Below are 13,225 nucleotides of genomic sequence, written 5' to 3'. Positions count from 1 at the left end.
GAAGTTTACTCTTTTTTGTACAAAATAACCCATTTTGTGCTGTCCATTATCGGTTAATGTTTTACGCTGTCAGGTCCAGAAGCGCTCATTCTGTAGCATGTTTGGACCATAATCTATAATGCGACCAAGTTTCAGCAGATTCAGCCCAGTGGTTCTGATTTTATACGCTGTGCCTAGCTTTTATTGAGTATAAGTACTATTACTCACTGATTTATGCATATGAGCTTGGCTGTTTTCGAACAAAACCTGAGGTTTTGTCATAGCAAGCTCATTGTGTCATGAAGTGTCTTTTCGCCATCCGGCGTCCGCCATGCTAAAACCTTAACATGAACCCATTGTACCCACATATTTTTTCGTACCCATTTTTTTCGTACCCAAATATTTTTCGTAATCAAATGTTTTTCGTACCCAAATTTTTTTTGTACCCATTTTTTTCCTACCAAATTTTTTTTTCGTACCCATTTTTTTCGTACCCATTTTTTTTCGTACCCAAAATTTTTCGTACCCAATTATTTTTTTCGTACCCATTTATTTCGTACCCAATTTTTTTTCGTACGCAATTTTTTTTCGTACCCACATGTTTTCGTACCCAAATTTTTTTTCGTACCCTTTTTTTTTGTACCCAAACTTTTTCGTACCCACTCTTTTTTTTACCCAATTTTTTTTCGTACCCAAATTTTTTTCGTTCCCATTTTTTTACTACCCAAATTTTTCGTACCCAAATTTTTTCATACCCAATTATTTTTTGGTGCCAATTTTTTTCGTACCCAATTTTTTTTCGTAGCCAAACGTTTTCGTACCCACATTTTTATATTCTTACCCATTTATTTTTTTCGTAATCAAATGTTTTTCGTACCCAATTTTTTGGTCGAAATCGGTTTTCAATTTTATTTGATCTCCCCACTCATTCCATCCCGCGAAAACCTTAAGGTGTCGCAACTCTGGTAAGTATGGAATGAGTGCTGTATTGGACGTCATCATTGATGACGTTCAATCGAACGAATGATAAAGGGGGCTAAAATTCGTTAAGCTCCAGCGTATAGCAGCGATTTGGGAGTCTTGAAAACTGGTCTGTAACTTTTGCTGAAATTTGACATGTATATGGACCAGAACTCGATCTACACGATGGCGTATTCGTCATATCTGGGAAAAGTCCAGTCTTTGATAAAATTACGAAAAAGTGGTGTTTTTTATTGCGCAATCGCTATAAAATGAGTTCTCGCCGGAAGCGTTAATAGCGTTAATAGCAACCCAAACACAATTCAACCCAAGGAGACAATTCACGCGATAGACACTTCAAATTTGATTTTAATTAATACATATTGCGATTTTATTCCCAAATTAATAAATAAATTCATATTGCGTTTAACATACATAGCTGAACCCGTTTAGAAAATATTAACAAAACAAACAAAAACAAACAACAGTTAAATTTCATTAATGTAAATATGGTAACCTGATTACATATCCACTAGCGTACACATGAAAAATAGTTCGCAAGTAAACAACAAACAATCAAATTTAAACGCAAATAAGTTAACAAAATATATAAAATAAATCCGAGAAATTGATACTTAAAAATACAATTTCTGCACTAAAAACATTTTTGAGAGTCATTAAAACACATAATTTCGGAAGTATACAACCAACATTCAATATGGCTGCCAATGAACGTTCGAAAAGAACGCGAGAAAGTATTTACAAAATAACATCATCAAAATAATTAAAGTGAACGCTACTTCGCCGTTTTTTAGATAAGTATACGATCTATTGAAAAACACTAGCATTTGACATAAACACACCCGTGGATATGGAAATAGACATCACGCGGCTCCCGCATTTTGCGCTGTGTACGGTTGTTCAGAAAACTTGGTAAGTGTCATTGTGTTCTTGAATTTGTCCGATGAGTTGAATTTTATATACCATTACCATGCGAGAAAGTTTTCAAACACATTTATTTCTCACGAAACTTACCTTTAAAAATAAACAACACAAATATTAGTGGCACGAACTGGTATTGGCACGAAACGACAATCAACCGTTAAAGTTCAAGGGCATAATTTGAATGGAAATACATGTGTTGAATATTGGATAAATTAATCGTTTTGCCGTTAAAAGGGTAATTTTTTTTGGTTTGCTTTGCTTATTTTTTTTATCAAAACACAAGTTTTATAGTTTGATTTCTGTATAACAGTTCAGTTAACGTTATATCTTGAATTTATAAATATCGAAATAGATGTCGGAGTTTGCACATTTCGGACGTTGCTATGCAAATTGCAAGTTAGTTCTCGATAGAATATACTGTTTTACCTTTCGCATACAGTTGTGCAGCTGTTTTCCATGTAATGATGCAATGTTTTACGTCTGGAATACCCCCCTCGATGATTATAAATCATTAACTTCTCAAATTATAAGCATCGTCAACTTGACAAGGTTCTGTTTAATTAATAAATGGTAGAATATGTAAAGCTGAGTAACATTAATTCAGCACACATGACTTGATATGAAATACATATATATCTCGTGTGGCGTATTTTCATTTAAACTCTGGGTTTAATGACTACAAGTCGGCCGTGCAGTTAAATATTTTTTAAAGCATAGAAATATTCCAAAATTATTTTGGATTTTGTGTTTGTCATGCATAATTTAAATTTTCATAGGAATAAAATAACTTACAGCGACAGGATTACGGCTTTGTTATGGTAAGCATTTGATACAAATGTTATTAAGAATGAGTGTGGTTGTAAATAAATTTTGACAAAATGGAACGAAAAAAAAACACACAAAATGGAAGTGCGTGCATGTTACTGTATCTTGCAACTTTATTGTTTTAAGAATTGGATTAAAGTTTAAATTTAGGTAAGCGTGTCGCTTATACTAAATTAAGTTCTTAATATCTCCTTTGCTCTTATATGGTATGAAATGCGTATCTCGTGTAACGTAATTTCATTAAAACTCTGGATTTTAATGACGACAAGTCAGACGTGTTATTTTATTTAACAGTAAAATATTTTTAAAGCATCAAGAGATTGTAAAAAATATTTCCGATTGTATTTTTGTCATGCATAATTTAATCTTCCATAAGAATAAAATAACTCGCTGTGTCAATATTTCGGTTTCCTTAATCATGTTTTAGGTAAGAATGGTTAGCATTTGATACACAAGTTTTAAAAAAAATAGTGTGGTTTTTAATAAATTTTGAGAAAGAGACGGATGATCAGAATTGGAGGTTCAAATCTTTGTCAAGTATAAAATGTTAACCATTCTGACCTAAAACACAATACAGGAAACCATACATCCAACTTGTCGTCATTAAAGTCCAGAGTTTACATGAAATTATGTTACACGAGATATGTATTTCATACTATACAGAAGCGAAGGAGTCATAAAAAAACTCAATTTAGTATTAACAACATGCTTACATGTACATCAATTTTAACTTTAATTCTTTGCTTTGAACAATAAAGTTACAAAGATTTGAACCTCCAATTCTGGTCATATTACATTAATATTTGCATATTTTAATACCATATAAATATTGTTTAAATCTATTTGTTGATAAATTTAAAATAGCTGACTTTCCTCTTACATGCCCTTGTATTTCAAGATAGAATACTTTCCTTCACAGAGGAGAGAGGTCTGAGTTTGAATCTCAGTGGGGGCTTCAGAGGATGATTTATTTTTAGAAAAATGATTATATTTGCTCATCTTTTTAAATGACTTTGAGCCACACACCTTAAAATTAACTGCATGGCATAGTAAATTTAAGTATAAATAAGAAACATATCTTTATCTTTGCCATTTAGAATATATCTGGTGATTACAAGGTAGAAATCCGTCTTTTTTGCGCTTTAAAACTTAAAAATAATCGCGTTTGTAGAAATAGACGTAAATGTCTACAAATCCTACTTTCAGTTTAAAAGCGGTACCGTTTGAACAATAATATATTACTTTGTAACTAGGCTATAGATTTAATTTTATCTATGCCAATTAGAATATACAATGTATCTGGTGGTTACAAGGTAGAAATCCGTCTATTTTGCGCTTTAAAACTAAAAAATAATTGCCTTGGTCAAAATATGAGAATACGTATATAGAAATCCTACTTACTGTTTTTAAATAAAAAAATAATAAATTACTTTCTACCTAGGCTATAGATTAAATGACCCTATAATGATCAGATTTGTATGGAATGAGTGCTATATTGACGTCATTATTGATGACGTTCAATTGAACGAATGATAATGGCGACTAAAATTCGTTAAGCTCCTGGTTATAGCCGCGATTTGGGAGTCTTGAAAACTGGCCCAACACTTGTGCTGAAATTTGACATGTATATGGACCAGAATGCGATCTACCTTTTGGCGTATTCGTCATATCTGGGAAAAGTCCAGTTTTTGATAAATTTACGAAAAAGTGGTGTTTTTTATTGCGCAATCGCTATAAAATGAGTACTAGCTGGAAGCGTTAATAGCGTTAATAGCAACCCAAACACAATTCACCCCCAAGAGACAATTCACGCGCTAGACACTTAAAATTTGATTTTAAATAATACATATTGCGATTTTATTCCCAAATTAATTAATAATTTCATCTCTCGTTTAACATACGTTTTAGAAAATATTAACAAAACAAACAAAAACAAACAGCCGTTAAATTTTATTGTTGTAAATATGGTAACCTGATTACATATCCACTAGCGTCTATGCATATTTACACATAAAAAATAGTTCGCAAGTAAGCAACAAACAATCACATTCAAACGCAAATTATTTAACAAAATATATAAATTTATGCTAGAAATCGAAACTTAAATACAATGTCTGCACTAAAAACACAATACCAATAGTTTTTACAATAACACATTCGACATGTACATGTACTTCCAACAACACGCCAACCTCTATTTTCAAAGCGAATGTGTAGAGTAACATTTCAACAATAAAGACAAACTGGAACTGGAGTTTAACTTAGTGCGCAAATTGGAAGTGATTACAGTAATTTATTTTTCAACTTGTCAATCTCCGTAGTATACGTTTAGTTGTGAGATGTTAACGGTTTCCCAAAAAAAACATGCCTTCGCTACGAAGTCAAAGTGGGTGGGGAACGAGACTGCTTGTGGATTTCGAGTTGCTGGAAGTTTGTAACGAAGCTGCTTTTGTGCAATATTCAGCGATTTTGCAAGCTGTGTGTTTGAAGTTGGAGATATATATTGCTGACATTAATGATGTTGTGTACGTTCTTGTGACCACTGATCTGCATATGATACCAGTGGGAGAGCATCCCGAATCCCAGTTCCCACATAGTCTGCAACAGATGTTTCCTGGTCGAGTGGTTGGTAAGTTTCATCGTTATACATGCATATTACACATTTTACATTATTTGTGCTATTTTTGACACCCATTTTTCATGCTGATGAACCAACGGTCAGTGCCAGTAGTCCTACTGTCATTGGTCTGTGTGCTTGTTGAAAGTACATGTAGAAAGGGTTGATTAGCTCCAATAAGCCATGTTGCTCTTTTTTGGATAAAATTTATGGCAGTTGGCTTTTTTATCTTTGTGCAGCAACATCTGCCGCCTCATTTTTTGAAAACATTAGTCGCACACTGTTCATATTGTGGAAAAATGAGTCTTGCATGTAAAAGTAAGAAAAATGGGTGGTGACTATTCAACAATGTGAAAAAATGAGTCGCGCATTGTTTAAAATACTTAAAATATCAGTCGCAAACATTAGAAAAATGTAAAAAAAAGTGTCTCACAATGTTGAAAATTGTGAAATATGAGTCGTACAATGTTGAAGGTTGTAAAAAATGAGCCTCGCAATCTAGACAATTATGGAAAAATAAGTAAGGGGACAAAAATTCCACTCGTCTGCTCATATTGACGAGTGAAATCTTTAAAGGACAAGTGAATTTCCCTAAAGCGCTCGTCCTACAGGACGAGAGAAAAAGCTGATGTTAAAATATGTTTTTTAAGACCCGTAAATAATTAAATAAAATCATTTTCTTAAAGCATATCTATTCCGAAAGTAGAACGAGAATGAACTGGAAATTGTAATTGTAAATTTCATACAACAGGTGCGCATTGTTATGCGAGACTAAGTCGCGAGTAAATATTGGTGTCAATGTTGACAGGGAAACATCCGACTGCATTCACTGTAAGTATTGATTTTTAAAGAATTATTTAACTGCAAAGTACAGTTTATAACTAGTCTGAATTTCGTCCGAAAAATGTCTGACATTTGAGCGTTCTTTAAAGGGATGGGGGGGAGTTTGGTGTTCAAACATCCCAAACAGGAAAGCACGCAAGCATTAGAAAAAAGTAAAACAGCAGTCTTCATTTATTTATTTTGTGTTCCTCATAAATAACTTATTTCACTGCTCAACATTTCTTTTTTGATCAGCTGGCATGAATAACTGAGTAAGCAGCATTTTAGCAGTGATATAGTAAATTTTATTAGTCATATTAGCCCTTTGCAAACTTTATTTCACACATATTCAAGGACGAGTGCATATGTGTTTGCAGGACGAGTGCACATTTAAATGCACTCGTCCTGCAGGACGAGTGCAGTTTAGAAATATTTTTGTCCCCTGTAAGTTGCACACTGTTCAAAATTGTGAACAAATGACTTGTGACTGTTGGAAATAGTGAAAATAATTAATTGAGCATTGTTCAAATTTGTGAAAATATGAGTCTCAAACTATTCAAATTTGTGAGAAAAAAAGTCGCTAACTGTCGAAAAATGTGAAAAAATGAGTTGCACACTTTTTAAAATACTGACCATTTGCATTGCAAATTCCTCTACCGGTAATTAAAATACTGACCATTTGCGTTGCAAATTCCTCTAATTTTTGCAAAAACAGCTTTCACTATTTATTTATTTAATAATAATCAGCGTTCTAGATAAGCTGCGTATCAGCGTAATATACGCATTCGAAATATCAAGATACGCTCAATTTATCATTTCCGTGCGTACATTTAAGCAAGCCAATCTGGACTTACGCTAATGCTGTAAATTCTCTGCGCAGTGCCCCAGATAATTATTTGAGAAATAGGGTTTTCACCCATTGATTTGAAAAATAGGGTGATTTCCTTCTTGAAATAGGGTGAACTAATTTATAAAAATGCATACCTTTATATCATTAATGTTTTACTTCTGTGGAAGATGCTCACTTGTACTGATTCAATAAAACTTTAAACTATCATAATTAACTTTAATAAACTGATGTTTCATAACATCTTTAATCATTGAAACTGTCCTTAATATAAACTTAAAACAAACAAAAATTCGATAACACGAATGATCATTTGGCTCTTGCTTTCTTGGTTCGAAACAGTTTGCGATCGACTGATATTTTTTTCTCAACAATAGCGGAAGTCTTTCGACCTCTCTTAGACATTTTTATTTTGCATCGTTATAGAAACTGAAAGTACGGGCACTTTATAAACACATGCACAATGAGCGACGGATAAAGTCAGATTGAAAACGCATGTATGTCGAGGAAAACAATTTGATCACACTTTATTTAACTATGAAATCTAGAACGCAGAGAGTTTGAATAAAGCTTGACTGTTTTCATGGTCCGTCATCCAGGCGCTTGCTTAATAAATACGCGTGACGATAATAATTTCAAAGAGAAAATACCGAAAATGAGCATTTAGTATTTTCGATTGAAGCTATTGTGTTGTACGCATTGAATTTGACGAATTTGCGCACAAATCAAAATGGTTGCGTTTTCAATAGGCATGTTATTGAATTTCTTTGCGTTTTTAGACATTTTAATAGGGTGAAAGACGCAGATACACAGCTTATCTGGGGCACTGATGCGTATATCATAAACAAAAAATATAAACAGCTGATTGTCTTTAGCCAAAAAATGAGACTGGTTATCGTAAAAATTAGAGCTGGTTGTAGAAATAGTTAGCCAGTCGGTATGTATACTCTGTAGCATCTAGATGCATGGTAAATTTAGTATTGATTTTTTAACAGACAGTCAAGCGCTTATGTGTTTATTAAATTACATGAAGTGGTCAGCATGGCTTCTTCCAAGCCAACACAAATTACTTCTCAAAGTACAATTGATTCTTTGTGTATGGCAAAAATTGTATCGAGTAATAAAATTGTACTGCCAATACTGAATGATTTAAATTCCTCTGTTTTAAAATCAAAAAGGAACCACTAAAATGCTAATAAAACAACTGTTGAAAGTTGGCAAAAAAGTTCTCCGTTGGCCACGGTGGTGGATAATAACGACGAAGATCTTAAATGTAATCTGCCAACAAGTTAAAATAACAAGAAATTAAGAAACCTACTAATATGAAGGAATGCACATAGTTAGTGGTTAATTGTTATTAAAGTAGAGTGTCTGTACCCCGGCTATATTCTGGTTTTACTTTTAGCAAATTACCCTTCAACCAAGGCGAAATTTGACCATTTACCCCTATGCTTTGAAAAGTGGGGGTATTTACCCCCATGGGTACATTTTTTTTATCCTATTACCAGCTGAAAATCGATAGTATAACAACGATCGTATAAACTTTACCTTAATACTATCGCTATTTTTTCCGACCTCTATCTTAAGAACACTATATGTTTAAATGTGACGTCATAGCAAATGATGACGTTGAAGTAAACAAACACTTTGAAGTCAACTTGGAAAACCAGCGCTGTTTCTTTGAATTTTAAAGTATTTATACTTTTTTTGAACGATAAATGACCACAAAAAAGGATAAATAGAAAATTATGTGGATAAACTGGATAAAGATCAAGTTTATCATGCTCGGCACGAACCATGTTAGCGGCAAGCCTCGCGCTTCATCGGTTCTAAGCCTCGCATGATAAACTTGATCCAAAACTCACATAATATTCTCTATATCTATAATGCTGAATAATTGAGGTAAAAAAACAAGTCTATTATAAAAAAAATTCAGTTTAAAGAAATCGTAATTATTTTTTATTTAAAGTTATTTACGGCCATTTCATATGCCTATAATTATTATCATTTTTTTTATTATGATATTGTGTGACAGAGGTCCTAATTTAACGACAACTCTTGTGTTTAAACTGTTAAACAAATTAACAGTATACTATATGCAAAGACTCACACTGGACAAATTAATCATTAAATCTACAATGAATGGGAAGTAAGCATTTGTCCCTCTATTTACATTGTTTTTTATCATGATAGAGTTTTTTTTCTCTAACCCGTGATATTAAAGTAAAGATGAAACTGATCAAACAGCAAAGCTCAGTCTTGTATGGTATGAAATTACTGAGGGTGTATATCTCATACACCATCACTCACTTACTAAGGCTCGATTGGTCATTGTTGGCTCGGGTACTACTTACATGTACCCTGGGTAGTATACTTACATGTACCCCGGGTACGGAGTATATACTTAAACGTACCCGGTGATATTAGACTGTACCTGAGTTGTATATCCTCCCAAAATCCGATACGCTACTGATTACCGTTAAACGATATTGTTTACCTTAAACAAACTTCTATTTTAAAATTTCTGCATCATGTTGCTTTTTATCCCCACACTTTTTGAAAAGCGTGGGGATATTGATCATATTGTGGGTATCTCCGCCGTCCGTCCGTCCTGGCCTGGCCACTATCTCCTCCTACTCTATATGCACTAGAACCTTGAAACTTACACACATGGTAGCTATGAGCATATGTGCGACCCTGCACTATTTGGAATTTTGATCTGACCCCTGGGTCAAAAGTTATGTGGTTGGGCCCGGGCCGGGTCAGAGATTTTTACTCATTTTTTAGGTTATTTTACTATAATTTCTTCATTTCTACACTGATTGTCTTCAAATTGATACCAAACCTCTCTTATGACAATACGGTAAATCTCAACTATGCATGGCCCCATTACCAACCCTGGGGGCCCCGCCCACATAGGCCACTCCCACTAAAAATTGCAGTTTTACTATAATTTCTTAATTTCTACACCGATTCACTTCAAATTGATACTGAACCTTTCTTATGACAAAACTATCAACCTCAGATATGCATGGGCCCCATTACCAACCCTGGGGAACCCCACCCACATAGGCCACGCCAACCCAAAAATGCCTTTTACTATAATTTCTTCATTTCTACAACGATTCACTTCAAATTGATACGGAACCTCGGCCCCATTATCAACCCTGGAGCGCCCCGCCCACATAGGCCACACCCACCAAAAATTGCCTTTTACTATAATTTCTTCATTTCTACACCGATTTACTTCAAATTGATACTGAACCTCTCTTATGACAATACGATCAATCTCAACTATGTATGGCCCCATTACCAACCCTGGGGCAACCCGCCCACATAGGCCACGCCCATCCAAAATTGCCTTTTACTATAATTTCTTCAATTCTACACCAGTTCACTTCTAATTGATAATGAACTTCTCTTATGACAATACGGTCAATCTCAACTATGCATGGCCACATTACCAACCCTGGGGTGCCCCTGGGTCAAACATGCGGCGTGGGGATACGCGTCGGCCTCTGCCGCACCATTTCTAGTTGAGTATGCATGTCTATAATATAAAGGCTGTTAAAAGGAAAATTGACCTAAATGTGAACATAATTAATTTTTACAAATTAGCCGACAACAACTGATTTAGCATTAAAATTCTCAGTTACGTTTTAGTATATTTATCGTACCCAGGGTACATGTAAGTATACTTAAGAGTACCTGAGGTGCATGTAAGTACTGTGCCAACAATGACCAATGAAGCCTTACTAACTGTATAATGATTATATCTCACCAACTACCTTAACCTTGTGTTTATTAACCTGAAATTTATGTAAAATCTGGCTTTTTTACTTTAATTTTTCATTCAATTGATTATGCAATTTTTGACTTATCTCGTGGGAAATTATTTGAATCTTTGGATATTAATGTATTTTAATGTTGTGTTTGTCACGCATAATTCAGTGTTTTCCAAAAAAATTGAGTAGCCAGTTATATGGGCAGCAACTATGCGGTAAAACAAAAGCATTTGTGACATTTAACTTGATGTATTTGGGAATAGTAGCCGGCATGTAAAAGAAGTCGTTTTAATGCAGGTATTACATTGTAAATATTTATTTATTATTTCGAAGATAACAGTCATTGCAACGTGTTTAGTGAATATTACATCGATAGGCTGGCATGAAAAGTAGCTCCTTTTGAAGCACAAACTGCATCCAAGAATATATCATGGCTGACCCGGTTTGATGAGGCCTGTTTTTGATAATAATTTATTACTATTTTTACTTCCGTGTTCATAATCTTTACGGGCGCCATGCTGGAAATAGTCCGTTTCCCACAATGCATTTACAGCGTTGACACACTGGGTCTATACCGGGAAAAACCACGCGCCAGTTTTGGCGCCTGACGTCATCCCGCCGAAATTTTCATTGGGCAATTCATATGTAAACGTCATTGTATTCGCAAAAAGGCGGTAAACTTTAAAAGCCAGACATTGAGGGCAAGGTGCGAAAGTAAAATGTCTCGGATATTGGGAAAAAAACGCGCGTGTTAGTCAGTTAAATAGTTACTTAGTTAGTTACTTATTTTGTTTAAAGTTCATAAATTTATATTGAAAAGTGTAAGGCAATAATAACTTAAACGGACTAATGCACAATGTGACCAACGGACTGTCGGATTACTAACGGTAAGAAAACATGCAGTTTATTGTCAATATTGACAAAAATCTGCGCAGATTTATTGGCTTTGCGTAATGCCCCTTTTCGCACTGTTTTCAGAAACTTGTGTTTACAATCACACTCGCATATGGAAATATCATGAATATAAGTGACATGAACGCCTGTGAATGTCTTTGCTGCAACTAGTTTAGTGGAGTGTAACATATATTATGCGCATGCGCTTCGATTGTTTTATTACATGCGGTATTGGCAGCCATTTAAAGAAATGTGAAAACAACACATTAATCTTACTTGTTCTCGTTCTAATTAATATAATTTTTCAACAGCTTGGTCGAGTATCGAGGTAAATATATTTAAATGCGTTTGCATATAAACTGAATACCGTATGAAACGTGTAGATGATGCTTTTCTGCATTTATTAACGACTGCAATTGTTTGTGAAATACCATTGTTTTTTACTGTTATAAAATTGTGTATTTCTAATATTTGGGTATAATACGTGTGTCTGGATATATTAGATATATTATATGGTTGTTTTATATAGTGCATATACAATGAATAACTTATGAGGGCTTAGTGTGACGATTTAGAATACAGTTTGGATCCTGATGAGACGCCATGGTTTGTGGTGTCTCATAAAGTGCAAATATTTCAAGGGAGACGACTGTTATAAGTTTCTGATCAGCACAAATTACACAATTAACTCCCTTTCTTTACGGGCTCCATGAAAATGCTATGTCCACGTATACAACTGTTTTACAGTGTGAAGACCCTACATAAAAATGCGGATTTTTTTCTTACGTGGTATCTTGCGACACACATTTTCAAGTCTATTTCATTACATTTGGCATATATATTAACAAAAATGGCATCGTATGAACATGTCGTCATAGTATATAAGCAACATTGAAGCCTAATATACATTCATCTATTATTATTTGGGCACAAATAATTTTACCGTATGAAGACCCTACATAAAAATGCTGATTTTGTTCTTACTTGGTACCTGGCGACACACATTTTCAAGTCTATTTCATTAAATTTGGCATAGATATTTATAAAAATGGCATCGTATGAACCAGTAGTCAAAGTATAAGCAACATTGAAGCCTAATATGCATTCATCTATGATTATTTGGGCACAAACAATTTTACTGTGTGAAAGCCCTACATAAAAATGCTGATTTTTTTCTTACTTGGTATCTGGCAACACACATTTTCAAGTCTGTTTCATTAAATTTGGCATCTATATTAATAAAAATGGCATTGTATGAACATGTCCTCATAGTATAAGCATAGAAGCATAATACGCATTCATCTATTATAATTTGGGCTCATACAATTTTACCGTGTTAACACCATATATCAAGTTGCAGATTTTTTTAATACTAGTATTCGCCACATACCCACAGGCATTTTCATTAATATCTCAGACAAAAAGACATATAAATTAATACACATGGCATCTAAAGAACATTTTATCAAAGTTAAACATGGTTCCCAGCCAACCTGGAAATCAGGGAAAACTGGAAAAAGACTCTTTTTTTCCAGTCAGGGAATTTGGAAA

General features: G+C 34.0%; 1 long non-coding RNA gene across 1 annotated transcript; it reads right to left on the bottom strand.

The window, feature by feature from the left end:
• Positions 1-4,644: 4,644 nt before the first annotated feature.
• LOC127833668 (uncharacterized) lies at positions 4,645-12,396 on the bottom strand. Its single transcript, XR_008027536.1, has 2 exons — positions 11,149-12,396; positions 4,645-5,307 (listed from the first exon to the last, which is right to left on the bottom strand). It is a non-coding gene; the product is annotated as an uncharacterized LOC127833668 (long non-coding RNA).
• Positions 12,397-13,225: the final 829 nt, after the last annotated feature.

The sequence above is a fragment of the Dreissena polymorpha genome, chromosome 6 (assembly GCF_020536995.1).
Source record: "Dreissena polymorpha isolate Duluth1 chromosome 6, UMN_Dpol_1.0, whole genome shotgun sequence".
Classification (NCBI taxonomy): domain Eukaryota; kingdom Metazoa; phylum Mollusca; class Bivalvia; order Myida; family Dreissenidae; genus Dreissena; species Dreissena polymorpha.
The sequence above is the reverse complement of the archived record's forward strand: the minus strand, read 5'-3'. Positions and strand labels throughout refer to the sequence as shown.